Here is a 26,440-nt window from a genome sequence, read left to right as displayed (position 1 = left end):
GGAGAAAGAACCAGGCTTCAGGAACAATAGGAATCAGGAAACCAAAGACTATTGAGACTCTTCTTTATCTTTCATTTTTTGCTGCATTCTCTCTCCAGATTTTTTTTAAAGCATATTGGGAAATGTAACTGCTAGTAGCTCCCACATTTTGCATTTTATACCTTCAAAGAATGGCCAGAAATTGATCTGAGATTTTTCACTTGTTGCAAGTCCAAAAATCCTGGAGAATGTTTTATTGGTCTAGCTGAGATATAGTGACCATCTTTGTGCCCCAGGGGATCAATTGAATTTTTACCAAATATGCCATCACTGAAACCATGAAAATAAGGGTGAATTCTTATCAAATGGGTAGTCTACCAAAGAAGATTCTAAACCTGCTTAAGGGTTAGAGAACAAGAGAATTTCCAGTAGTCTTGATTCCCTGGAAATCTTGAGAATCTTAGAAACAGTCCATTGTGTAAAGCAACATGGTAGACTATTAAAAGTATTGTCTTGGCAGAGATCTCATCTCCTCTGTCATCTCATTCTAGCTCCATGGACTAGAGTTGACATTATTCTATCTGGATGAGAGTTTTTCCTCAAATGTAATATGCAGATAACCATTGCTGGGTTATTGTCAGGATAAAGTAAGATAATGTGATAATACCTAGCATTTATTAAATATTTATTATGGGTAAGATACTGTTCTAATTATGTCATGGGTATCTATGAGGTAAGTATTACTTTATTTTAATTTTTTCCAGGTAAGAAAAGTGAGATCCAACTACTCAAGCTTTTACAAGCTAGTATAAGTGGTGAGTTGAGGTTTGATCCTAGGACTCTGATGCTAGAGTCCACAGTCCACCCTCTACCATTGTGTTTTACTGCCTCCCTTATTAAAGATTGTTGAAAGAATATATACAAAGGGCCTAGCATAGTTCCTGGTACCACTGTTAAGGGAGAACAAATTCATTCATTTGACTAACATTTATTGTCTATTATGTGATAGACACAGTTCTAGATACTAGAAGTAGAGCAGAAAGACAAAATTCTAGGCTTCATAAATTTTACATTGTATTATGGGAAAAATGGAATAAATATTTCAATAAAAACATATGGATACTTTATTTATATTTTTTACAATTTATTTATTTATTCATAGAGACACACACACACAGAGAAAGAGAGTGAGAGGCAGAGACACAGGCAGAGGTAGAAGCAGGCTCCATGCAGGGTGCCTGATGCAGGACTCGATCTTGTATCTCCGGGAGCATGCCCTGGACTGAAGGCGGCTCTAAACCTCTGAGCCACCCGGGCTGCCCTATATGGCTAATTTTAAGTATCGATTAATATCCTAAAGGAAATAAGATACATCAATGACACAGAGCATGTGTGGGTGGGATAGCAAAGGCCATGGTCATGTGGTCAAAATGACTCTTTAAAGGAGTGATACTTGTCCTGAGATATATATGATAAAAGGGAGATGGCCATGCAAAAATCAGAGGGAAGAATTTTCTAGGTAGAGGAAATAGCACTGCCAAAACCCAGTATGGAAATGAGTGTGAGTTTGAGAGAAAGAAAGAAGGTCAATCTGGCTAGAGGCAGGTAAGGCTTGGGAGTAGAAGGTAAAACTTGTAGGTGATGATTTTTTACATTATTAGGAATTTTAGAGAATGGTTAAGAGTTTGGATTTTTTTTTTGGTATAATGGGCCACTGTGGGTTTTTTAAAAAAAGACTTTATTTATTTATTCATGAGAGACACAGAGAGGCAGAGTCATAGTCAAAGGGAGAAGCAGGCTCCTCAAGGGAAGCCCGATGTGGACTCAATCCCAGGGCTCTGGGACCATGCCTTGAGCCAAAGGCAGACGCTCAACCACTGAGCCACCCAGGCATCCCCCATGTAGGTTTTTTTTTTATTTTTATTTATTTATGATAGTCAGAGAGAGAGAGAGAGAGAGAGAGAGAGAGGCAGAGACAGGCAGAGGCAGAGGGAGATGCAGGCTCAATGCACCAGGAGCCTGACGTAGGATTTGATCCCGGGTCTCCAGGATCGCGCCCTGGGCCAAAGGCAGGCGCCAAACCGCTGCGCCACCCAGGGATCCCCCCCATGTAGGTTTTATGCAGGGTAATGATACTGTCTGATTTAGGCTTTGAGAAGATCACTTTGATGTCTACCTGAAGAATGGAGAGTATGCAGGAAAAGAAAAAAAGGAAGAAAAGGAAAAAGAAAAGAAGACAAGACAAAACAAGACAATGATGCCTCAGACTAGGGTTTTGGGATGACAAGAAGTGGTCAGGGGATCCCTGGGTGGCGCAGCGGTTTGGCGCCTGCCTTTGGCCCAGGGCGCGATCCTGGAGACCCGGGATCGAATCCCACGTCGGGCTCCCGGTGCATGGAGCCTGTTTCTCTCTCTGCCTGTGTCTCTGCCTCAATCTCTCTCTCTCTCTCTCTCCGTGTGTCTCTCATGCTTGTGTCTCTGCCTCTCTCTCTGTGTCTCTAATGAATGGATAAATAGAATCTTTAAAAAAAAAAAGAGATTTAACAAATAACTGGAGACTGTGGGGTAAGTAAAGGAGAGAAGGGTTTGGGTAGACAAAACAAGGAGTTCTGTTTGTGATATGTTAAGTATGAGCAAATACATAGCAACTATCAGCTGTCTACCTCCCCAGGACACTGTAGGGGGCAAATGAAAGTGGTTTACAGATTATATACTATTTTAAATTTAAATTTAATAAAACTTAAAATGCAATTGGATTGGGATTTAAAATTTTGCAATTTTAGCCTAGTGAATCTGTATTCTGAAAAAAAAAAAACCTGTAAATTGTTCTCGTAAGATTTTATATTGATCAAATTTCAGTTCTTACGGCCCATAGGTAGCAAGCCATCAGGTAACAAGATGGTTCACAGATCCTACACATCCCATTTGTTTGTGGATCCATCATCTCAGTCTGACTTCACTGCTGCTTGACAGCTGGGACTCCAGGGGAGGCCTGGCCTGAAAGCTGCATAACCTGGGCCACCCTGACAAGGAGACTCTCAATCCCTCTATCTTTTGTCTTCAGTCTTTGGGACAAATATTGGATTTTCCCAGATAGGGACTAAGGGCAGGCTTGCTGATCAGTGCAGGAATGTGGTCTTTTTGTGCTTGTCTAGGACTGGGGAGGACTGCCAATTACTTCTTTACAAATGTAGCCTCATTCCATGATGTGGGAAATTGGCTAGCTCACTTTTTGCAGGTGGTCCAGTCTGTATTTTCAAGTCCTCTGTTTTTGGCTTGCAGCGTTACTTGCATCTTCATGAAGGTGTCACGACCCCCTGGGTACCAGGAACATGAGGGCAGGCTTGACCCAACGCGCCATCTGGAGAATCTGCCCCATATCTCAAGGGTCTAGGAGTGACCATGGTATGACTTTTGTCCAGGTACTCAAGAGTGATTTAGGTCAGTGGTTCTCTGTGGAGTCCAAAGGGAAGATATGAAGCCAAGCACATGGAACTCTGAACCTCTCCCCTCCATTTTAGCTATAGCAGCTCCGCATTTTCTGTTTTATATTTTGGGGTTCAGAATAGGTTACATGTGGAACCATTAGGGAAAAAATGTTTGAAAAGCAGTGTTTGGATGAATAGGTCTAAGACTTTAAAAACTAGGCTAAAAACCAATTCAATTTGCACCTTTCTCTAGCTTTAACTCTGCTCTGATGCATTTTTGCTAAGAAGTAAAACCAGACTTGGTAGCTGAGATGGAGAAATATTGTATGCTGTCCTTATCTACATATCATTTCTTCCCAAAAGTAGGAAGGGAAGAACAACACATCTTCCTCCATTTGGCTCTGAGTGTTGGCCTGGCTTTTAAAAATTTCTTTTGGCTCTAGTTTAGGCTAGAATCCTCGTCAAGCTCATTTGTTCTTGCAGAGAAAATATTTAGTAATTGCTGCTTTGTAGTTTACAAGTTTTCTAACCACCCTTGTTGACCTATGTGCAAGTAGTAAGAATAAGTGGAATAGCTGAGGGTTCCCCCCCACCCTTTCTTTCTTCAAGATACTAATGAGTTTTCAGGACCAGGGCTCAGAACTCATCAAATAAAAATTTCCCTTCTGGTTATCTTTGTAAGGTCAAGAAGATGTGAATCAGCTTGTGGGTTTACGGAGGATTTGTTCTTTTCTGTGGAAAACTGGAGCATTCTGTTAGGCCAGCAGCTCCTCCAGCCTCCCCTCTCCTCCTGCACTCTCGCCCCAGCCATTGTGTAATTGGGTTTACAAAAAATAAAAATTTAAAAAAAGAACATGTCAACGTTTCTCAACTGCATTAATACATGGGGAATTTGTACTGCATCCAACAATCCAGCAAGTCCTTTGGGAAGCAAGTAGACAGACTCTGGCATCAACAGGGCACCAAGATCCAGATCCCACTAAAGATCTACAAACAATGGATCTTTCCAAAAAGGCCGTGAGGCTCTGATATCTGGACCTGCTATAGATACCACTTTCAATGTCTGGGCTGAGTCCTATCAGTTATATCTATAAGCTTTATTGAACAAGGCCACCATTAATGCGGCTCTGCTGTGTTCAGGGAAGCCTTTTTCTTTTCTTTTTCATTTTGTTTCACAGGGCTATGCATCTTAGGATCATTATGCCCTATCTAAGTTGCTAATGGACTGAACTAAAGTAACCTCGAAGAAACAATATAAGTATAGCAAGACCTAATATTAATTGCTTGGACTTCAAGGAAAAAGTTTCAAATAATATTCCTTTGAGTGCCCTCCTTCCAAAATGATGGCTCAATGCTCCTTCCTACTTTTTCCAGGAACACCCCCTGACCCAGTCCACATGGTTACTACAGGGGTTGGTTTTGTCCTTATATAACCCCACAGCACTAGTTAGGGAGAGGAGGCACACGGCCCATCGAGGTAGCCTACCCAATGGCCACAGTTGATTGATCCAAGAAAAGGTACCAGCTCCAAGTCTGTTCACTGGGCTAAAATGATGGAACTTAAGGTATATACCTTAAGAAATGTGGGAGGTCCCTCTTTTATGGCCTGGGGACAGAATACTGGGAGCCATTGGTAGCTATGTTTTGTGTCATCTTAAGAAGCTATTTTGCATCAAGGGAGGTATAAATTGATGTTCAGGGAATAGCAGAGATTGGAGGAAAGTAAGGAGAATGGTTTCAGTTACTCTTGGGCCAGCTCCATGTCTAGGTCTCCCTGGCCTTTGTGTGTATGTGTGTGTGTGTGTGTGTGTGTGTATGTGAGAGAGAGAGAGAGAGAGAGAGAGAGAGGTTAAATATCATTTCTTTCAGCTAATTTGGGTTTGGCTTCTCTAAATTGCACTTGAAAAAGTCCTACTAAATACACTTTTTAGTACCTCTTTGGGAAGCTTCTTTCAGAGGCTTATGATGGCCATCAGTCAGGAAATTACTACTTATTTGACTATGAGGACAAATTTGAAGTGAAGTGTTCTAGGCAAGGAAAAGACAGCATTATGAATTTGATGAAGTTTATCATTTAGTTCTATACACTTTTCCTCTAAGAAGCTCATTTTCCTATGCATTTGACCTAGACTCCTATTACTAGAATTGGATGGATTGAAATCCATGTTTTGGCCTCTTTTTTCCCAGGCTATATGTCATCCAAAGTGCCTGATTTAGTTAAAAAAACAAACAAACCCTAAATCAAATAGGCTTAAGCAAAGAAAGGAATATATTGTTGTATATAACTAAAAAGTCTATGGTATATCCCATAAGAAAAGATTCAAAAGTGTTCAACTGGTGTCATCAGAATTTGTTCATTGGGGCATCTGGATGGCTCAGTGGTTGAGCGTCTGCCTTTGGCTCAGGTGGTGATCCCAGGTTCCTAGGATCGAGTCCCGCATCCGGCTCCCCACAGGGATCTTGCTTCTTCTCCCTTTGCCTATGTCTCTGCTTCTCTGTGTGTCTCTCATGAATAAATAAATAAAAGCTTTAAAAAGGAAAAAAAAAGTTTGTTCCCCAACATGTTACAGGTCTGTTTTCTATATTGGTTTGACTCTCAAGCAGACTCTCTCCTCCTGGTGGCAAGAGGGACGCAAGTAGCTCTAAGTCAGAAGTTCTCCATAGTTTGTGAATTTGCCCTCTAAGGGACATCTGACAATTTGTGGAGACATTTTTGGTCGTTGCAACTGGGAATGGGGGTGGGGATGGCTACTGACATCTAGTAGATAGAAGCTAGGGATGCTGCAAAATGCCCTACAGTGCACAACCTTTTCCCTCAACAAAATATTTTTGGGCCCAAGATGCCAATAGTGTTGGAAGTTAAGAAACTCTGCTTGAGGCATTCCAGCACCAATAAAAGAGAGCTCTTTTTTTTCCAGAGAGTTCTAGTGAAAATTTGGGACTTGTTGGTACTAGTTGACTCAGTCTGGGTTAAATGCACATCCATGGGGAAATCATTGTGGCCAAAGAGTTGTTGTATCCTCACAGGCAGGTCTGGGTCCAACATCCCCCTGATTACTAGGCAGGGGATTATTTCCACCCAAGTCCCACAGACTTAGAGACAGGGGTAGTTCCCCAAAGGAAATTAAGACTGCTTGCCAGAAGAAGGGTGATGAACATGACAGTGAAAAGTAACAACCTTCTCCTAGAGTATCCCAGTTAGTAACCAGTGATTCCAACAGACCAGTGCATGAGAATATGCCCATATGAAAGAACTGGAGCAGAAGGATCCTCCAGCTATTGTCTTCCTTTTCCTTTTGGTCAGTAGGTAGCGCCTACACACAGTGTCCTTTGGTTTGTTAGTTAACCTAGAAGAGAAATAACATCTGTAGAAGAACTTCAGTGTTAGGGGTGGTAGGCCAGTGGGGTAAAGGTTAGGGGGTGGGTGGTAGTTTCAAGGGGCCTTTTTATTGTCACTGCATTCTCGTTTACAAAAAGCTGAATCATAGCCATTGTAGTGGCTCCTTGTGGTAGGCAGAATTAGAAGATTCTAACATTCCCAAGATTGCCTGCCCTGTTATATTCATAATCTCTATGAATAGGATGGATTATACTCCCATATTTTGGTTATGTTATATGCTCATAAAATAAGCAGATTATCTGGATGGGCTGAACCAAATCACACGAGCCCTTTAAAAAGGAGGGAGTGTTTTCCAGTTGGTAAAAAAGAAGTCAGAGACCCAAGGCATGAGAAGGATCTGAAGCATGCCTGCTGGCTTGAAGATCAAGGGGCTGGGAGGCAAGAGCTATGTGTGGTTTCTAGAGAGTGTCCCCTGCCTGAGAGGGAGTAAAGAAATGGGGATGTCATTCTGGCCAATCCAAAGTGATGAGTTCTTCCAATAATCATGAACTTGAAAGAGAACCCAGAGGCTCAAATGAGAACAGCAGCACTGGCTGACACCGATTTCATCCCAGTGAGACCCTGAGCAGAGAATACAGCCATACAGACCTAGAGAAATTGTGAGATAATACATTTTTGTTGTTTAAACAGCTAAATTTTGGTAATTGCAAATTACAAATTGCAAATACAACAATACAAAACTAATATGCTAATAGTAGGAGCTCAAGATTGTCCATTTCCATTGTCACATAATGCTCCATCACTGTGTGACAGAAGGGCGGATGTTGCAACCCTGCAAGTTGCAAGAAGGGTCACTAGAGGGCAGATTACCTGAAGAGAAAAGACACCATGTGGACACCACATGGACACCACGTAGGAAGGACAACAGCTATTCTTCCCATCCTTGATCCACTATGGATAATGAGCAGCATCTTTTTAACTCCTTCATTGACCCGTTCTCCACACGCAACTTCAGCTACAATGAATGAGCTTCAGCTCTCTGGATTTGCCTTAGTCTTGCATCTTCCTGTTCTGGGTCAAGCTCTTTCCTCTGCCTGAGATGTTCTTCATCCCTGACTTTACCTGGTGAACTCTACTCTCCCTGTAAGGTTTGGCTCAAGGGTAATTTCCTCTGTGAAGAATTCTTTCAGTTCTCCAACTCTTAGTATGAGAAAAGTCTTTCATCTTTCAGACCGCCTTGGTTGATAACAAGGATCTTGAGGGCAGAAATTCTGACCTGAGCACAGGGCCTGGAACACCTTGAGATTGTTGAATAGCTGTCTACCCCAAGTCTATTTATTTATTCATCAGAGACACACAGAGAGAGAGAGAGGTAGAGACACAGGCAGAGGGAGAAGCAGGCTCCATGCAGGGAGCCCAATGCGGCACTCAATCCTGGGTCTCCAGAATCATGCCCTGGGCCGAAGGCAGGTGCTAAACAGCTAAGCCACCCAGGGATCCCCTGTCTCCCCTAGTCTTAATGGGTTGTCATTATAGCAGCTCATTGGTGGAATGGCTGAGGATAAGACTTCTTTTTTAATTCTTTTACATTTTTAAAATTTAAATTCAATTTGCCAACATACAGTATAACACCTAGTGCTCATCCCATCAGGTGCTCTCCTCAGTGCCTGTCACCCAGTTACCCCATCCCCCCAACCCATCTCCCCTTCCGCAACCCTTTGTTTGTTTCCCAGAGTTAAGAGTTTCTCATGGTTTGTCTCCCTCTCTAATTTTTCCCACCCAGTTCCCCTCCTTTCCCTTATAATCCCTTTCACTGTTTCTTATATTCTATGTGTGAGTGAAATCATATGATGATTGTCCTTCTCCGATTGACTTATTTCACTCAGCATAAAACCCTCCAGTTCCATCCATGTCAAATCAAACGGTGGGTATTCGTCTCTTCTGATGGCTGATTGATACTTCATTGTATATATATACACCACATCTTCCTTATCCATTCATCTGCTGAAGGACATCATGGCTCCTTCACACAGTTTGGTTATTGTGGACATTACTGCTATGAACACTGAGGTGCAAGTGTCCCAGTGTTTCACCACATCAGTATCTTTGGGGTAAATACCCAGTAGTTCAATTGCTGGGTCATAGAGTAGCTCCATTTTTAACTTCTTGAAGAACCTCCACACAGTTTTCCAGAGTGGCTGCACCAGTTTGCATCACCACCAACAAGGAAGAACGTTTCCCTTTCTCCGCATCCTCTCCAACATTTGTTGTTTCCTGTCTTGTTAGTTTTCGCTGTTCTCAGTGGTGTGAGGTGGTATCTCATTGTGGTTTTGATTTGTATTTCCCTGATGGCCAGTGACGCAGTGCATTTTCTCATGTGCTTGTTGACCATGTCTATGTCTTCTTTGGAGAAATTTCTGTTCATGTCCTCTGCCCATTTCATGATTGGATCATTTGTTGAGTTTGATAAGTTCTTTATAGATCTTGGGTACTAGCCCTTTATCTGATAGGTCATTTGCAAATATCTTCTCCCATTCTGTAGGTTGTCTTTTAGTTTTGTTGACTGTTTCTTTTGCCTTGCAGAAGCTTTTTATCTTGATGAAGTCCCAATAGTTCAGTTTTGCTTTTGTTTCCCTTGCCTTCATAGATGTATCTTGCAAGAAGTTGCTCTGGCCAAGTTCAAAAAGGCTGTTGCCTGTGTTCTCCTCTAGGATTCTGATGGATTCTTGTCTCACATTTAGATCTTTCAATCATTTAGAGTTTATCTTTGTGTCTGGTGTAAAAGAATGGTCCAGTTTCATTCTTTGGCATGTGGCTGTTCAGTTTTCCCAGCACCATTTATTGAAGAGACTGTCCTTTTTCCAGTGGATAGTCTTTCCTGTTTTGCTGAATATTAGTTGACCATAGAGTTGAGGGCCCATTTGTGGGTTCTCTATTCTGTTCCATTGACCCATGTGTCTGTTTTTGTGCCAGTACCACACTGTCTTGCTGATCACTTCTTGATTGGGCTTGGCTTTCTCAAGTCTCTTGGCAGCCTTGGGTAAATAAACTTATGTCCTTGGTGGTATCAAGATTTTTTCATCCCGGCTTATAGTCTTCTCAGTGGTGCTGAGGACTTTTTTTCCTTGCCTTCACTGCAACTGTCAATAACATTATTTTTTTCTCCTAAAGTTCACCATTCTTGGGCATCAACTTCATCGCAAGGCACACAGTGTGCACAGAACCAATTTGTTGAATAAATAAGATGGCAGAACACTATTTCTTAAAGCAATTTTTTATGCTTGCTCACCTGATAACACAATGCTGGTGTTTACATATTTAGAAGGTGTAGTGTGTGCTCTGGAGACCTATGGGCTGAGAGCAGCAAGATACATCCCTGAGAAGGGCTGATGATAAACCTGCCTCACACAGATATCATCAGTGGGGATCCCAAGCTCTAGGTTGGTGTGCAAGAGGAAGATTTGCTCTCTCTTATTCCACCATCTGTTGACTATGCCTCAGATAGCACTACCTGTGAGATGAGACCGGTCTCATTCTTGGTGCTGAAAAGAGTTGTCAGCTTAGGTTGTTTCATTTAACTTGCAACTTAACTCAAATATCCTAGCAAAATCTGCATTTAATTTTTCAATCTATTAATTCATTGTTTAATATGTCTTTATTGAGTGCCTGCTATATAAGGACAATAGGGAGGTCATATCCTAGTGATAATGTCGGGGTTTACCTCCAATAGGGAAGAGAGAGACACATAAGTTAGTATAAAGGTACTGGTGCAATAGGGGTTCCCAGGGCTCAGAGAGGTCATACAAAGGGGTGATTGAATCAGAGAAGTTAAGGGAAGCTTCTCCGAGGAAGGTGACAGGAAGAAGGAAGACCATTCCAGGCTGACAGAAGAGCATGTGCAGAATCCGTGCAGGAGGACAAAGACAGTGATCTCAAGGTGCTGAAAGAAGGCCGGTGTCCCTGGCGTGCAGGAAAAAAGCAAGAGGGTAGCAGGAGAAGGGGCTGCTGGGGTTTGTACCAGGTTAGAGGGATTTGGCTTGATCCTGGGAGTCATGGAAAGCCTTCAAGGGTTTTAAACAAAATGGTGATCAGATTTGCGCTGTTAGAACACCTCCTCGGATTGCAACATGGAAAACGGACTGGAGGAGGCTGGTGTAGATGCAGTAAATGAGGCAGGGGCTACAGTGGCCACAGTGAAAAATGAGGAAGAATGAATAAGACTGATGGTGGAAGAGATATATTCAAGAGGGAGATTTGAGAAATATTTAGTACGTTGATGTGTATTTTCCCAGGGAAAGCTGTGGAGAATGTGTGTGTGGTAGGATGTGATCCTTCTGTAGAAAACTGACAGTCTATTATACAGAAAAAAAGCAGGGGGTGGGGGAAGCACATTTGTAGCAAAAAAGCAAAATTTAAGAAATAATTGAAACAATAAACATTATAAATAATAACATGACAATAATAATAAGGGAAGAAAATAAGATATTGCTCTAGACAGAATGACCTGAATGCTCAAGGCACAAATATAATCCTACCTCACATGGCTTGTACTCGATACTAAAACTGAGTAGAAAAGTTTATAAAGTGGAGATTTTAATGTGATTCAAAGCTTTCTATAAATCTGCAGCCAGAACTTAATGTGACTGTTCATGTTAATTTTTTTCATCTGGGACTCCCCATTGCTAAAATATTTTGGAGGATAAAGGACTATTGCTATTCCTGAAAATAAAATCATTCCAGTCGACGTAAATAATTAGAGTCAACAAAAAAAAGTTATTTGAAGTAGTCAGCTTCTAGTGAAAACATTCCAAGCCCAACAAGCAATTTCGTTCCTGTGTTTATCCCTGGGACTCCATTACTGTACCACAGAGACACGAGTCTTCTATGTGTCTCTGCAGAGATTTAATTAACCATGAAGGTGCTTGATGGTGAGGAATCCTGCTTATTCATGGTGTTTTAACATCTATGAAAAGGAAATACCACGGTTTTCAGGTCTGGTCATGCAGCCATACGTTTCCATTCAGAAACACAACTGAGAGGAGGCATATTCCTTACATAAATAAACTGAAAATATGTTCTACACGAGATACCGAAATGATGGACAGTTACTGCTCTTAGACTGATCAAAATGGGTCAAATTAGTTTTACACATATATAAAATGAAATCAAATGCTGAATAAATGAAAATATGTAACGATACTACTCTGAGGCAAATATGTTAATTAGGGACCATCTTAGAAAGCATTTGAAAGATGAAATCATAGGCTTAAGTTTGACCAGTTGACTGCAATTCCAAAGTATGTGATATAGCTTTAGCTGCCCCCCCAGTGAAAAGTTATTTTTCAATAAGAATAGCCCCAATTTAGGTTAACTAGAGGGCTGGAAACGAAAGACAGAGAAGCCATATGTGCCTCAACCAACTGTAAAATATGAAACAAAAACTATAAATGTGAAGACTAGATTTCCAGCGCTTTCATCTTCTAAATGTATTTGAAGAAGGCACAATGCCATTTTTCAAATGGTGCCATGTGTTACCTGGGGGTAAATTTTCCCAGCACTGGATCCATTTTCAGTTGCACGAGCCAGCAACTGTTGTTTGTAGCCATCAGTTGGTCTAGACAGACAATTCTTTGGAGATTCATTGTCTTTTGATAGGTTTATCAGATTTTCACCCCCATCTTTCCTTCATACATTTCTATATCCTTCTGTCTCTCCTTCTTGCTCATATGATGTGATGACTCTTCCTGGCAAAGGTCATTCAGTGGCCTAAAGTCTCCCACGGCAGCCAAAAAAGCAGCAGAGAAAAGCAGTGGGTTATGTATGCTACGTGCCTCCCAAACTTTCTTGTTGGAAATAATTTCTTCTTCACACACTTATATAAAAAATAACCACCCCCTACCTCACTCTCAGTTTCCTTAAATATTGAATAACAAGGAAAGTCAAGTGATCCAAGAAGAAAAGAAATGGAGTCGCCAGAAACACACTCTCCAGATGGTCAAGCACCTAGGTTCAAGTCCTCATTTTGTTGCTGTTGGATTGCAACCCTAGGCAATTACTGACCTTTTCACATTCATTTTCACCTGTAAAGGGGAGAGTAATTGTTGTGAGGATTACATTAAAAAAAAAAAAAAAAAAAAAAAAAAACAACCTAAAAAGTCCCCTGCACAATGGCTTGGCATGTTATAACCAGCTAATATGTGTTAGTTGTTCTTACTAAAGATCAGAGATGTAATCATTTGAACCTCAGCAGGGAGATGCTGGGAGCATGGCATATAAAACTCTGTATCTGTGCAAAAAATGATGCACAGATATTTATTTCCTCTGGCAAGCTTTATTTTGTAAGAGAACAACAACAAAAAAAGAGTTCTGTCAATAGAGAGGATTACTTAAAGAAAAAAAAAAAAAAGCTGTGAGAGCTTTAATCAAGTTGTGTTCAACCGTGGGGATGCTTTTGTTTATTTTCAGAGTAGGAGCACTGAGCTTTGGAAGTCCTGTCCTGCCGGATATGTGAGATATTTAAAAATCAATTGCAGAAACCAAAGCAGTATTGTTCAAGATGCATCAAGGGCTAGATTTGAACCACACGGTCAATGTAAATAATGTAAAGGCAGAAGTCACACTTTATGGTAAGTTGAACAAAACAGAAGGAGTAAGACAAGCTAATGAAATAATTGAAATTAGTGGAAAATAACCGGTTGACAGCAAGAAGTCCATTTCTGTAGACAGACCACTTAAGCTCTAAAAATATATACACATTCATATATGATGGCTACAAATGAGCTTGTGATTTTCCTCCGAAAGTATTTGAGCAGGAAATAAAACCTTTTTCCCAGTGGATGAAATAACAGTCCTTTCTGCCAATCTAAGCAAGGCAGATTTAAATTTTATATGTGTCCAACTGCTTGTTCCCCCTCAGCTAATAACCTGCATGCTGGAAACATTTCAAATGAAAGGGAGTTCACAGCCCCACAGCCCAGCTCTGAATATATCTACCATGCATGTAAACAAGTAAACCATTATGTTTCTTATTGAGATAAAGAATACAATGATAAGTGGAGACTTTCACAAAACAAAGGGCTTCCTATTGCGAGTGTGGATAATCTTCCAGAAAACCCTGTGTTTTGGCAAATCACACCAGATTAATCTATTAAGCATCTCCTTTCATTATCAAATTTCCGCTGCCTATCACAGTGGCTGCCTTATCAAGCACCCCTTTTTCAAAAGCAGCCCCATTCCTAAGATTTCAGATGCTGGCCTTCCCTGCTCAGAAAACAGGTGTCCCTACTGTTTGCAGGCAGCAAAGGTCCTTGCACAGAAGCCTGGGAAAGAGCAGGGCTATCAGACTCTGTTCTACCTGAAGGAACAGGTAACAGAAAACTGTTGATTCGATGAATAGAACTTAATTGGCACACATTAGCCAGAAGTGAGTGTTTTCTTTTTTTTTTTAGAATTAAAATCCCCTACGAATTTCCTACTGACAAGAAGACCTTAAAAACGAAAAACATGAAAAAGATTGTTTTTGTAGTAATCAAATGGACAGCTCCAAACTGTAACTATTCTTTATGGAATTCTTTGGTAAACAAAATGTCCATCCCACTTTATGCTTAAAATTAGGTATCACAGTTTATGACAGCCTCGCAGAGTTACCTATGGGGCTTAAGGTGTTGGCCAAATTGTCTATACCCAGGAGGAAAGGCATTTTGTGGCTCTACACAGAGCTAATATTCCAAGTCAATTAGTATGATGTATCAGGTTTTCTGGTTCTCAATGTCTCCACTTGCCAGCCTGTCTTCTTTTCTTACTTAATAAAACTGGGCATGTGGTTCCTGACCAGACCTTCTGTGTGCTAGGGGCCAGGGTCACCCACCAACATGGGGCAGTGAAACCGGCTGCTAATGCAAAAAAAAAAAAAAAAAAATTAAGCTTTCAGGGGGATGTACCAAAATATGCACACATAGCACCTGGTTGTTTATGTTACGGATAATATCTGTAGTAGAGGTATGTGTCACGCTTGCAGTGAAATTTATTTGCAGATGGCCATTCCTGGTCACTTTGTTTTGCACGGTCGATGCCAGGATTTCTCTAATTTCTTCTTGTCAAGTCAGTACCTGGCAAGTTCTTGTCTTGCTGGTATATCTATGCCCATCTGCATTCTCCAGCAAGTAGAAAGACTTCATTCTCTGCTCTGAACTCAGCTCTTAAAAACTTGGCTGGTGTGTGCTTTACTGTAATAAAATAAAGGCATTCAGGAAGGCCACCGCACTGACAACCGGAAGATCCAGTCTGCCTGCAGCTCCCCCGCCCGACGGCAGGTCGGCTCAGGGATGGGTGCTGGCTCTGCAGGGTGGGGAGGAAGCAATTGATAAGCACATGCCTTTGTTTCCGGCCCTGTACAGCACCAGCTTTGTTTCATCTACAGATGATTAAATGGTCTACAGGGCAATTATGAGCAGGAGGAAGGAACAGCCAGCTCTCTCCAGGTTTCCTCAATCAGCATGATTGAATTTCTCAAAGGCAGAGAGCAGTAGCAGGAGCAGTTTCAATGACTTTTCCTGGAAAATGTTCGGCGGCTCAGAATTGAGCCTTTCATTTAACTACTCGCTGTTTCATTTTATTATGTGCAAATTGTGGCTTAATAGATTTACAGTCACTATAAACTCAATGGATAGGGTAGCCCAAGTGGCTGGTACCGTTAAAATGACTGATAAGAACCCAAGGAAAGGGACAGTTGCAAATTCTAATGGGGGTGGAATAAACATCGTAATAAACAGCATGCTGGCATCCTATGCTATTCCAGTCAAGGAGCACTGTCTTTATTACCCCTTATAAGAAGTAGGAAAATATAAGGTATTAGATTGTGTGTGTGTGGGGGGGGAGCAGGATAATGGAAGACACGCTGGACAAAAGTTGAGCTAATTCATTACCATGTCACAGCTGAAAGGTAAAGTGCTACTGCTTACTTAAAGATACTAGCTTAGAAACCTACACTGGAAGTAAACACGTATATAAATACACAGTTTACAAAGTTTTGTTTAAGAAAATTGGTACATATTGGAGGAATTCCTTTCTTCCCTGAATATAAAATGGCAGTAAAACAAAACAAAAAACGTCACATCCTCATAGTCTACTACACTGGTTACTATTTCTGGGGCAGCATCTTTATCAGGGGTTTTTATCAACAACGATTGCAGCCAAATCAGAATCCCAACGGCTGTCTATTACCTAATATGAATGATATTTATAGACATGTTGAAATAATCTGTTACTCAAGCAAGCAGAGCTTTTGGAAATAAATTCACTAAAACTGTGCGAATCATTTGGGCAACTGGCTTAGAAAAAGAATCCCTGACTAGGTGTCAAAATACCTGGACACCGTTCCTGAAGCAGCATAATTTGCTGTTTGACCCTGGACTCTGTGACTCAGGCTTAACTTTGGACCACTGGGACTCAGGGTTCTCATCTGTTAAATGGGGTTCTATCTGCCCTGGTTGGGAAGATGCCATTTCGAAAGTCCAGAAAAGTGACTTGCTTTGACAAATAAAAATGGTATACAAAGAGCCTGCTCATGTAACAGTAACACTTTTTGTCAGAAAGACGTCACTGGATTTGGTTGTCCACGCTGATTGGTTGTTTGCCAATCATTAGGGGCACCTATAAAGCATTTGGATCATGACGTTAAAAATGTGGCCTAGGAGAGAAAGAATGTAAACAATTGAATGCGATAACATCTTTTACGTTATGACTTAAGTTTTCAAGAAAATCACTTCAGAAATGGCACACATTCACGATTCTGTAATGCATGCAGCTATTTTAAGCGTGAGCAGTCAGCACTTTAAAGACTAGTTTTGGAATGCTCAAATTCAGGGTGGTTAAGCCTGTACTATTTCATAATTAGGTAGAACAAAGTGAGTCCTAATTTTACATGACTTGTCAGAAATACACACAACTCAGTAAACACTGAATAATAAAAATGTCATAGGAACACTCATTGGGATAATATAATTTCTCTTGGTATCATTTAGACTAAGATAATCGTCTTGCTCTAAATTATATAATACAAGTTATGGTCAAATACCAATTTTAGGAATCTGAGTTTAAGCCACCGACTTACGTAAAATAATCTTTAAGTATTAAAATAATTTAAAAACTTTACTACAGAGTAATTTCATTTGACTAATTTATTTTTCCTATGAGTAAGTGTTTTCCAAAGGAAATCAATTTACTCTATTAGGGATTGGATTAAGTAATTAGCAAATTATTTAGTCTGCCAATTATCTATTGCAACTTTTAGCAACATCCGAACAAGAAGAGAAAGGATGTGAATTTCAAGTCCATCAGATTCCTACCTTTTTGAAATTGGTATGACTTGAAGCAGTAGGGGGAAAAAAGGGAAACTCTACTTTATATACTTCATGTCAGGCAGAGGACGTGAAGCTGATTTTAATAAATTTTAATTTATTACTATGCTTATCTGAAAAGGCTTGGCGTTCCATAATTCATTTGGAAATAGTAAGATGGATATGTGACCTAACCCAAATGGGGCCATGAAATAATTAAGAATTTGGGAATAAAGACGTGTTAAAGTGAAAAACAACTATACAGGAAGAGAAATATAAAAATGTTTGTTGAGGAACTTACTTTATCCACAGTTCCTTTGAATTGCACTCAAAATCCCCAAAATGTTTTTTTAGAATGTGTTCATACAGCACTTAAATATTAATATCTACATATATTTTCCTTTTGTTTACAAATTTCCCATCTTCCTAAAATCAAAGGGATATATTGTTACTCACCGAGTAACATCATTTGGAAAAAAAAAATCTCTTTATGATATGCCCTTGAAATAACATCTGTTTTGTATAATGTAGATAAGAGAACAGTCTTTAATTCATCCATCCACACGACCACTTAAAGTGTAAGAATATATAAAGTATAATATGATTTGCTGCATTCTTGTTGTGAAACATAATATGAAAATGGTCCAGAAGCTCCCGAATGTAATTTTAAAATTGCATAGACTTCTACACTTCATTAACAAACTACAGATGTATAGATAATAAGGCTCTTTATCAGAGAATATGTTATTATGCAGCTGTTAGCACAATGCAGTAAAGGAGACCAGTTGCAAATCTCATCAATAGGTCTAACCATTTTCCACCACTTGAATGAAAAGTGATAATGTATAGATCTCACAGTCATTAAGAACTTTCCTTTACTCCTTTAGGATTAATTTGCGTTGACCCAGAATTTTGTATTTGCTTAACACAAGCCATGGGTTACTTTGATGTTATCTGCTTCTATAAACAGTAATATACAGTCCTCTCCTGGGCTAAAACAGCTCTTATTCCAGTGAGAATTGACGGTATTAATCATTCTGAAGTCCAAGAGTGCTGATCATAAATTGTGTGTGGGGCCCTCACTTAGTACCTCCCCGGACTCCCATTCATCAGCAATTCCTCTTTTCCACCTGGATATAGAGTATATAAAGAGTAATTTATCTCAGAACTTGAGTTCTGTGATCTTCATGATGTCTAAGTGACACAAGAACCATTTTGTCAACAAATAAATATTTATTCTCCTACCTTTTGAAATAATGATCTAAATTATCTGCCATTTCTAAAGTCTGATTCCCTCAAGTGGCCAGAATGGAAAATGCATGTCTTGCCTTTTAAACTGCATGCATATGAAATAAACTGGAATGAAGGAAAATAAAAGGACTCATTTATCAATGTTAAAAATAAGAGACAGTAGTTTTAAATCACGACCAAAATATCAACACAAACTTATTTTTACCATATATTAAGGCTAAAAATGCCAGCCTACAATTTATGAACTCTCAGGCCCAGAAAAATGTCTAGAGAGCATTATTTTTTCTTTAATGCAAACCTGCAAAGATCTGCAGGAATATTTATCTGAAACAAAAATTGAACAAATAAGTCAGGTCAATACAAATCAAAAGAAAACACAGAAATAAACTTCGTTGCAGAGATATTATTAGCAAAGCTTCTGTTCCACACCACCCAAATTAGCTGATAAATTGAAGAGAGGGTAGAGTTTGGCATTTAATTTTTAGGGGAAAATAATGTCATGAAGTGTGGAATAAGATAGGCAACAAGAACAATAACCAGAAAGGATATTTAGAGGCTAGATGGGAATCTTTAATTCCAGGCTTATTTCTCCATACGACTTCATTTTGTAGCTTTTGGTATTTTCCATCACATAAGTGAAAGAGGGCAGACCAACGCACACAGACTCAAACTCTTGAACACAGAGACATTTCTGCAATATTTCTGGTTTCATCCTAAGTTTCACTTGGATTTGTGAATTTCAGAGTTCTCCCTGTTTCATTGCGAACATGTGGTTTTCAAATTTTGCTAGGTTCCAAACTTATCAGTGTGTGAATTTATTTTATGTTAAGCACCTTAAAAATCCAATCTTTGAAATGCCAATAGAAACAACAAAAACATAAATAAATCGTTGCAATGAGCCAAGAAGATCCAATTTAAGAAGGTAAACTTAAAAGATTTTTGCCAGAGTAAAAACAGAAATGATGAAATATTTTACAAACACAATCTTTTTCATTTTACTGAAACTATAAACTTCACAACTTTTTCTTATATGTGATCAAAAAGGAAAAAAGGGAGAGTAGAAATACGTGATACCTCAAAGTATTCTACACACTGCCATTTGACAGTCTCTCTTTTTTTAAGGTCTTATATATTTTTTCTTAAGGTTTTATTTATTTATTTGACATAGAGAATGTAAGAGTATAAGCAGGGGATGCTACAGAGAGAAAAGGAGAAGCAGGCTTCCTGCTGATTAGGGAGCCCAGCTGGGGGCTTGATCCCAGGACCCTGAAATCATGACCTGAGCCTAAAGCAGACACTCAACTGACTGAGCCACCAGGCACCCCTTAAGATTTTATTTATTTATTTTAGAGACAGAGCACGAGTAGGGAGGTGGGCTGTCAGAGGGAGAGGGAGAAAGAGAATCCCAATCCAAACCCACTCTGAGCTTGGAGCCTGGCCAGGGGCTAGCCCCTCGACCCCGAGATCATGACCTGAGCTGAAATCAGGAGTCAGGTGCTTTACTAACTGAGCCACTCAGGTGCCCCTAGACAGTCTTTTGGAAGAGTAATTTAGTTCGTGCAGTTTAGCTACCACAACTCAACTTTCTTAGCATTTCTGTGGTTCTTTATTAGATGGGCTAGAGGAATCTTGTTCCCATGTTAAAATATGTCTAGTTTGCCATTTGTGAACTGCATGGTTTGCGGAGTTGAATACTGAATGAATGATGAATCTAGAATAACACAGGAATTCTTGCTCCTCCCTAGGGCTGCACCCTGTTCCGTACAGGTCATAATCCAAATGATATGGAGGGCTTGCTAAACAGGGGCTCCTGTCTCCCCTAAACAGGGGCTCTGGTGTTTGACATCATTCCATCATTAGGGTTGACTCTTTTTGGATTCTTCTCTTTGACTCTGTTTTTTGCAAAGCGTAACTCCTAGGAGGTACAACACCTTCCATCCCAAAATGCATCCCAAAATGCCAGGATGAGAGAGAGAAGGCAGTAGTAGAATATTGCATGGTCTCTGTGCAGATCTCACGGTCTATTGGCTCCTCCTGCCCCAGCCCCCCATTTCTCTGACTGCTACCAGTGTCCTACATATATCTGAACATCTCACCCCATCTGTGATCTTCTACTGTCAGCTGCTCAGTGGCATAGACCTCCACACTTGCATGCACACACACACCATGATTTGTCTTTAGTGAACTTCTCATCATGCCAGCCTCCTTCACTGTTCTTTACCATTTCCTAACTCCTCTGTATGTATCTATCCTTTCACCCAGCAGTTCTCTGTCCTGCCTTTTTGCCTGCAAAACCCCTGCACCTCATCTTTCAGTATCCAGTTCAAATGACAACTTCTTAATGAAGCCTAAGACTTCATTCCTTTGTTATATACTCTTTTTTCAACAAATATTGAGTACTTCCTATGTGCCAAGAGGAGTTTTTAGGTATGGGGATATAATAGTAAGCAAAAATAGGTCAAATTTTTGAGAAGCTTAAGGTGTAGTAGGAGGGAGAAGTATTCATAAAACAATTATTCAAACAAAGAAAAAGCTGTACCTGTGTCAGTGCTGTAGAAGGGAGAGGTCAGGGAAGACTTCTCTGAATAGCTAATGTTTGTGCTGAGTGCCGAAGGGTAGATTCAAATTAACAGGTGAGAAGCAGGGGAACAAAAGAGTGTTCTATGCTGAAGGAATACCATGTACAAAGGCTGGCATGGGGGGAGGGGGGAGAGGTTTACATCCAGGAGCAGAGTTGGGTTGGACACCAATTTCTTAGACACAACATCAAAGCAAAAGCATACACGTAGAATAAAAAAAATAGATAAGCTGGACTTAATAAAAATTAAAGCCTTCTGTACTTCAAAAGACATCATGAAGAAAGTGAAAAGACAACCCACAGAATAGGAAAAAATATTTACAAATCATATATTTGATATGTGACTTGCAGCCAGAATATATAAAGAAGTCTGAAAACTCAAGAACGAAAAGACAACCCAAATAAAGTGGGTCAATGATTTGGATAAATATTTCTCTGAAGAAGAGGTGCAAATGTCCAATAAACATATGAAAAGATGTCCAACTTTATTAGTTATTAGGGAAATGCAAGTCAAAACCACAATGAGATACCACTTTATAGCCTACGGATGGCTATAATAGGCAGGTATGAACAAGCATTGACAAGGATGTAGAAAACTTGGAACCTTTATATATTGGAACCAATATACATTATATATTAACAGGAGTATATGAAACTGTGGAAATTGCGAATTACTTTGGAAAATCATTTTTCATAAAAAGTTAAACATAGACTTACTATATGATCCAGCAATTCCACTCCTAGGTATCGACCCAGAAACAGTGAAATATATGTCCACACAAAGACTTGTATGTGAATGTTCATAGTAGCATTTTTCATCATATCCCCCAAATAGACACAACCAAATGTCCATCCACTGAGGGATGGATAGACAAAGCATGGTCAATCCATACAACAGAATACTATCCTAAAATAAAGAGAGACAGAGTACTGATATATGTTTATAACATGGATAAACCTCAAAAACATACTGTGCAGTGAAAGAAGCCAATCACAAAAGAACGCATATTATATAATTATATGAAATGTCCAGAAAAGGCAAATCTATAAAGATAGATAGTAGATTAAGGATTACCCAGGGCAGGGGTGGGGATTGGGACTGACGATTGACGATAAACAGATATGAAATTTCCTTTTAGGGTGACGGAAATGTTTTAAATTCAGACTGTGGTGATAAACTAGAGTTTTTTTAATTCCACAATTAAAACAGGCGAAGTGTGATTTTTATGGTATATAAGTTACATCTCTTCAGAAGAATCATAAGCCTGCATGGCTGGAACCAGAGAGTGAAGAGGGACACCAGAGCTGGGTGATGACACTCCTGTAGGCAGTTGTACTAAGGTGCTTTGTTTTCAGCCTCAAAGGAGTAGAGAACTGTACAAGGATTTTAATCAGGGGTGAGTGGTTGTAATGATGTGACCGGATTCACATTTTAAAGGGCACAGTTAGTGTGTGCAAGAAGCTTAGAGTTAGAGGCAGATTTGTGTGTGTGTGTGTGTGTGTGTGTGTGTGTGCTCACCAAGTCAATCTGAGCTCACTTATTCAGTGTAATCTATCCATTTGCCTGCATTTATTTACCAGTTTGCCCTTTCTTTTTTTTGTTTTTTTGGTTTTTTTTTTTTTAAGATTTTATTTGTTTATGAGAGAGAGAGAGAGACAGGCAGAGACACAGGCAGAGGGAGAAGCAGGCTCCATGCAGGGACCCTGACGTGGGACTCGATCCTGGGTCTCCAGGATCAGGCCCTGGGCTGAAGGTGGCGCTAAACCGCTGAGCCACCCGGGCTGCCGCAGTTTGCCCTTTCTTCCTGCAGCACCACTCTAAGTTCTGGAAGGTAGGAATGATGTCTTTTTTAACCTTGCATTTCTAGTGCCCGGCACTTGTCTGGCATTCAGCAAGTTCTCAATGTTTATAAGATGAATGATGCTGAAAGAAGCAGAGGAACACGGGGGAAATTCAACCTCAAGTCTACCACTCTCTGCCTATCAAGATAGGCTGGTTGTCTTCAATCAGTAGCTCTGCAAATGGAATAGCAGTCTGATCTCTGATCAGAAGAATGCATCATTGTCATGCTGCTCACTTTATCCTAAACTCTTTTGCAGTCAATATTTTAGGCAAACATAAACAAAAATCTTCAGTGATACGTCCATATTCTCTGTGTGCCTACTGTATCTGTGCAAACATTGGCAGCAGAATTCTAACTTAGGTATTTTCCAGATTTTGTGTATTTTTAGCTTGGAGTCTTAACCACTGCCTTTAATAGGTTGAATGTGATTTGTCAAATTCAACAAAATGTTGGTAAAACTGATTATGCTATCTATACAATTGATGCATTGATATACTATGTACAAATAAATAATATTTTTGGAGAGCGTCATATAATCGTACACCTTAATCCATTTTTAAAGGAAAGAAGGGAACAAGATGTAAAAGCAAAGCTAAACCAAAATGCCTCCCAGCCTATACCCTGAAGGCCATGTTCAGCCTAATCACCTACATTTCAAACACACTTAGGTGTTTTGAAAGAGAACTGAAATCCAGAATTATGACCACGAGACCCTAAACAATCCTAAACAAGAAATAAAAACTCTGTTATATAAAGGGTTATGAACAAAATCAAAAACTAACTAAAATACCTTTTTGAAAATTAATTGGTCAGAACTATTTCCTATCAACTCTTTCCTCACTTATTTCAAAGTCTCTGTAATGTGAATTTGGCAAAATCAAAGTAAAACTATGCAAAAGAAACTAACTGGCATCGAGTGAATCCCATGGCACATATCTCTGTTTTCTCTTCAGATTTTGCAAGTACCTCTGCTGGGGCCCGTACTCCTGGAACTGAAGAGTCTGAGCTCAGGGTAACATGCATCCTTACCTCCCTCAGTTACTGGTTGCCCTGCAGTTTTTCTCTACACAAGATTCCTGACCTACTGGGCATGGACAAAGCCTGAAAGACATTGTAAAGAATTTGCCCAATAACCATTTCAATCAAATGTTCGTTTAATGTTTTCAAAGTCCAAATTAACCAGTTATCTAGATTGATTGTTTTGCATTTGTATCTAGGGAGGAACTGTTGGTGGCGAACTTTTTTATTTACTGTAATAAACTGGGCAAAAATCTTATAGTATTGTTTCAGCTAATACAATCTTCTATTTCATGCATGTAGTCTGGCATTTTCAAACCAATTCACTGAATCTTGGAGACCTTTTTCCAATTTGCTTTTCTCATCAAGCTCTACCTACAAGAACTGCCTGGTGTTCAGCGTTTAGATGTTTTTGAGCAATTTTAAAGAAAAACAGCAAAGGAGGTAAAAAAATGTTTCTTTCATGTTGCTATCACTCAAAAATAAAAGCAGATTTTTCTCAGACTAGAACCCTACCCACAAATCAACTTTGAGAAGCATCAAACAGTCATTTAATTTTAAAAGAAAATTTCTTAGAAAATTATATAAGCCATTATGATTGTTATTGCTAAACAGTTTGGAATCCATCTATAACATAGAATTTTTATAAGGTCCAGGTGCTGTTTTAAATATTTTAACTTTAATAATTTAGGTTATAGGTATGATATAAACCATCTGCATCTTCCTGTTTGTAAGCAGTGAATTTTCTTCTCACAGCTGGCCTGTACTTAAATTCTAGAAGCCAAGGGGGCAAACTAACTTACCCATGTGTGGTAGTCATCTTTTGTAATAGAATCTGAAATAAGAATATGGTGTGCAAAGTTGGGTAATGTGGTCCTAAACTTTAAAAAATATGTTTTACATTCTGTATAAACATCATCTTTATTGTGCATTTTAAACTCAAGTTATTATAGTTTAAATGTCAGGAAGCTTTTTATAAGGACACTGCATTTTAGATTACAAAGGCTCAATATTTTTCAGTTGTCCAAAAATTCACGTTTTAGCCAACCAGAGTAAAAAAAAAAAAGAAAATCCATTAACAGGTGTTGAGAGTAGTCCACCAAAATGTGATAATATCTCAGGCTATTTGGTACACATATGTACATTCTTGCATGAATGCTTATAGGTGTCATCGGAATAGGTCAAAGGGCAGAGGTGACACAGTGGGTCATGAAATCTCTTATGTTTTGAAGAAGGCAATTAGCAAGCTAAGACAACAGAGTTAGCACTTTCAGACACCTCATTAGTATCCAGGGAGAGAGTTAGTTAAGTTAAAGGGAAGTCAGAATGGTACTCACCAGAGTAGCCTGAGACCACCTTCAGTAAGTAGGAGACAAGTCCTTTGGAGCGGGATAATGCTTCTCAGGATGCAGTCAAGTATCGTGGAGAACAGTTTAAAAGAAGAATGACCAGTGTCAGCAAAAGGAGCAAGGGCACTGCATCAGCATGCAGAATTGGTAGTAAGGCAAAAGTCACCAAGAATGGGAAGGTACCAGAGGGGGGGAAGCAGCACTGGATGCCATTCTCTGCAATGTCATGGCACCCTCAAGGGTCCATCGCCATCCCGCTAATCTTCCCAGTGTGTTTGGTCCGCAGATTCTCTTTCCGAGAGGTACTTATGGGTCCTTGGGTCAGATGGAATCGTGGGGCCCGCAGCCACTCTGCAGTGCTGAGACTTGTGTGCCTGTGTTGTCCTGCATTCATGCAGCTCGTATCTCTGGATGCCAGACACTGCAATTTCAGGAGGGTAAAAACAAGGCTGTTAAGTAAGAGGTAATGTCTATTGGAAAGAACAATTCAGCGACTTTATGCGATGATGAGTTCTGGGTTAATTTTAACATGGCAGGGGAAAAAAAATGATCTAGCCATGCACGATAAAACTACTTTGACAGCTCAATGGAAGTTTAGTAGGTAGGGGCTGGCAGCAACCTAAACACAGTCGGCTGCGTGAAAAGAGAGCCAGGCATACGCCTACTTCTGGAGAAGCATGGATACCCAAAGGATAAAGTCACTACTGCCCAAATACCCTAGCAGAAGACAAGACCATGGCCATGGCCCGTGCGGTGAAGGCCTCTGGCTAATTTAGGAACAACCAAGCCATTTATGAGTCATGTTATATCATCACTATATATGTATGTGCATGCACACATACCTGAACAATTTGGCTATTAGAAAATACAGCCAAACTGTGGAAGGAGCCTCGGTGTCCAACGAAAGATGAATGGATAAAGAAGAGGTGGTTTATGTATACAATGGAATATTACTCAGCTATTAGAAATGACAAATACCCACCATTTGCTTCAACGTGGATGGAACTGGAGGGTATTATGCTGAGTGAAGTAAGTCAGTCGGAGAAGGACAAACATTATATGTTCTCATTCATTTGGGGAATATAAATAATAGTGAAAGGGAAAATAAGGGAAGGGAGAAGAAATGTGTGGGAAATATCAGAAAGGGAGACAGAACATAAAGACTGCTAACTCTGGGAAACGAACTAGGGGTGGTAGAAGGGGAGGAGGGCGGGGGGTGGGAGTGAATGGGTGACGGGCACTGGGTGTTATTCTGTATGTTAGTAAATTGAACACCAATAAAAAAAAAAAAAAAAAAAAAAAAAAAAGAGAAAATAC

The 26,440-nt window shown here is 39.8% G+C and overlaps 1 protein-coding gene and 1 long non-coding RNA gene across 4 annotated transcripts in view; one reads left to right on the top strand and one right to left on the bottom strand.

Moving 5' to 3' along the window:
- The window catches only part of LOC144300512 (uncharacterized), a 57,254-nt gene extending 33,214 nt beyond the window's left edge, over nt 1-24,040 (top strand). The window contains exons 4-6 of one of the 3 annotated variants that reach the window (XR_013367179.1): nt 744-794; nt 3,262-3,384; nt 4,090-4,346. This is a non-coding gene — a long non-coding RNA (uncharacterized LOC144300512). Of the gene's footprint in view, nt 1-743; nt 1,052-3,261; nt 3,385-4,089; nt 4,347-22,539; nt 22,746-23,710 lie in introns of those variants that run through there. The other 2 variants (XR_013367177.1, XR_013367178.1) reach the window with 2 other exon arrangements.
- EYA1 (EYA transcriptional coactivator and phosphatase 1) overlaps nt 1-25,570 on the bottom strand; it is a 419,064-nt gene extending 393,494 nt beyond the window's left edge. Inside the window, exon 1 of the mRNA XM_077876586.1 lies at nt 25,112-25,570. The gene's annotated coding sequence lies outside the window, so the exon portion shown is untranslated. The remainder of the gene's footprint in view (nt 1-25,111) is intronic.
- Nucleotides 25,571-26,440: the final 870 nt, after the last annotated feature.

The sequence above is a fragment of the Canis aureus genome, chromosome 28 (genome assembly GCF_053574225.1).
Source record: "Canis aureus isolate CA01 chromosome 28, VMU_Caureus_v.1.0, whole genome shotgun sequence".
In the NCBI taxonomy this organism is placed as follows: Eukaryota; Metazoa; Chordata; class Mammalia; order Carnivora; family Canidae; genus Canis; species Canis aureus.
This window is presented reverse-complemented; position numbering and strand designations above follow the sequence as displayed.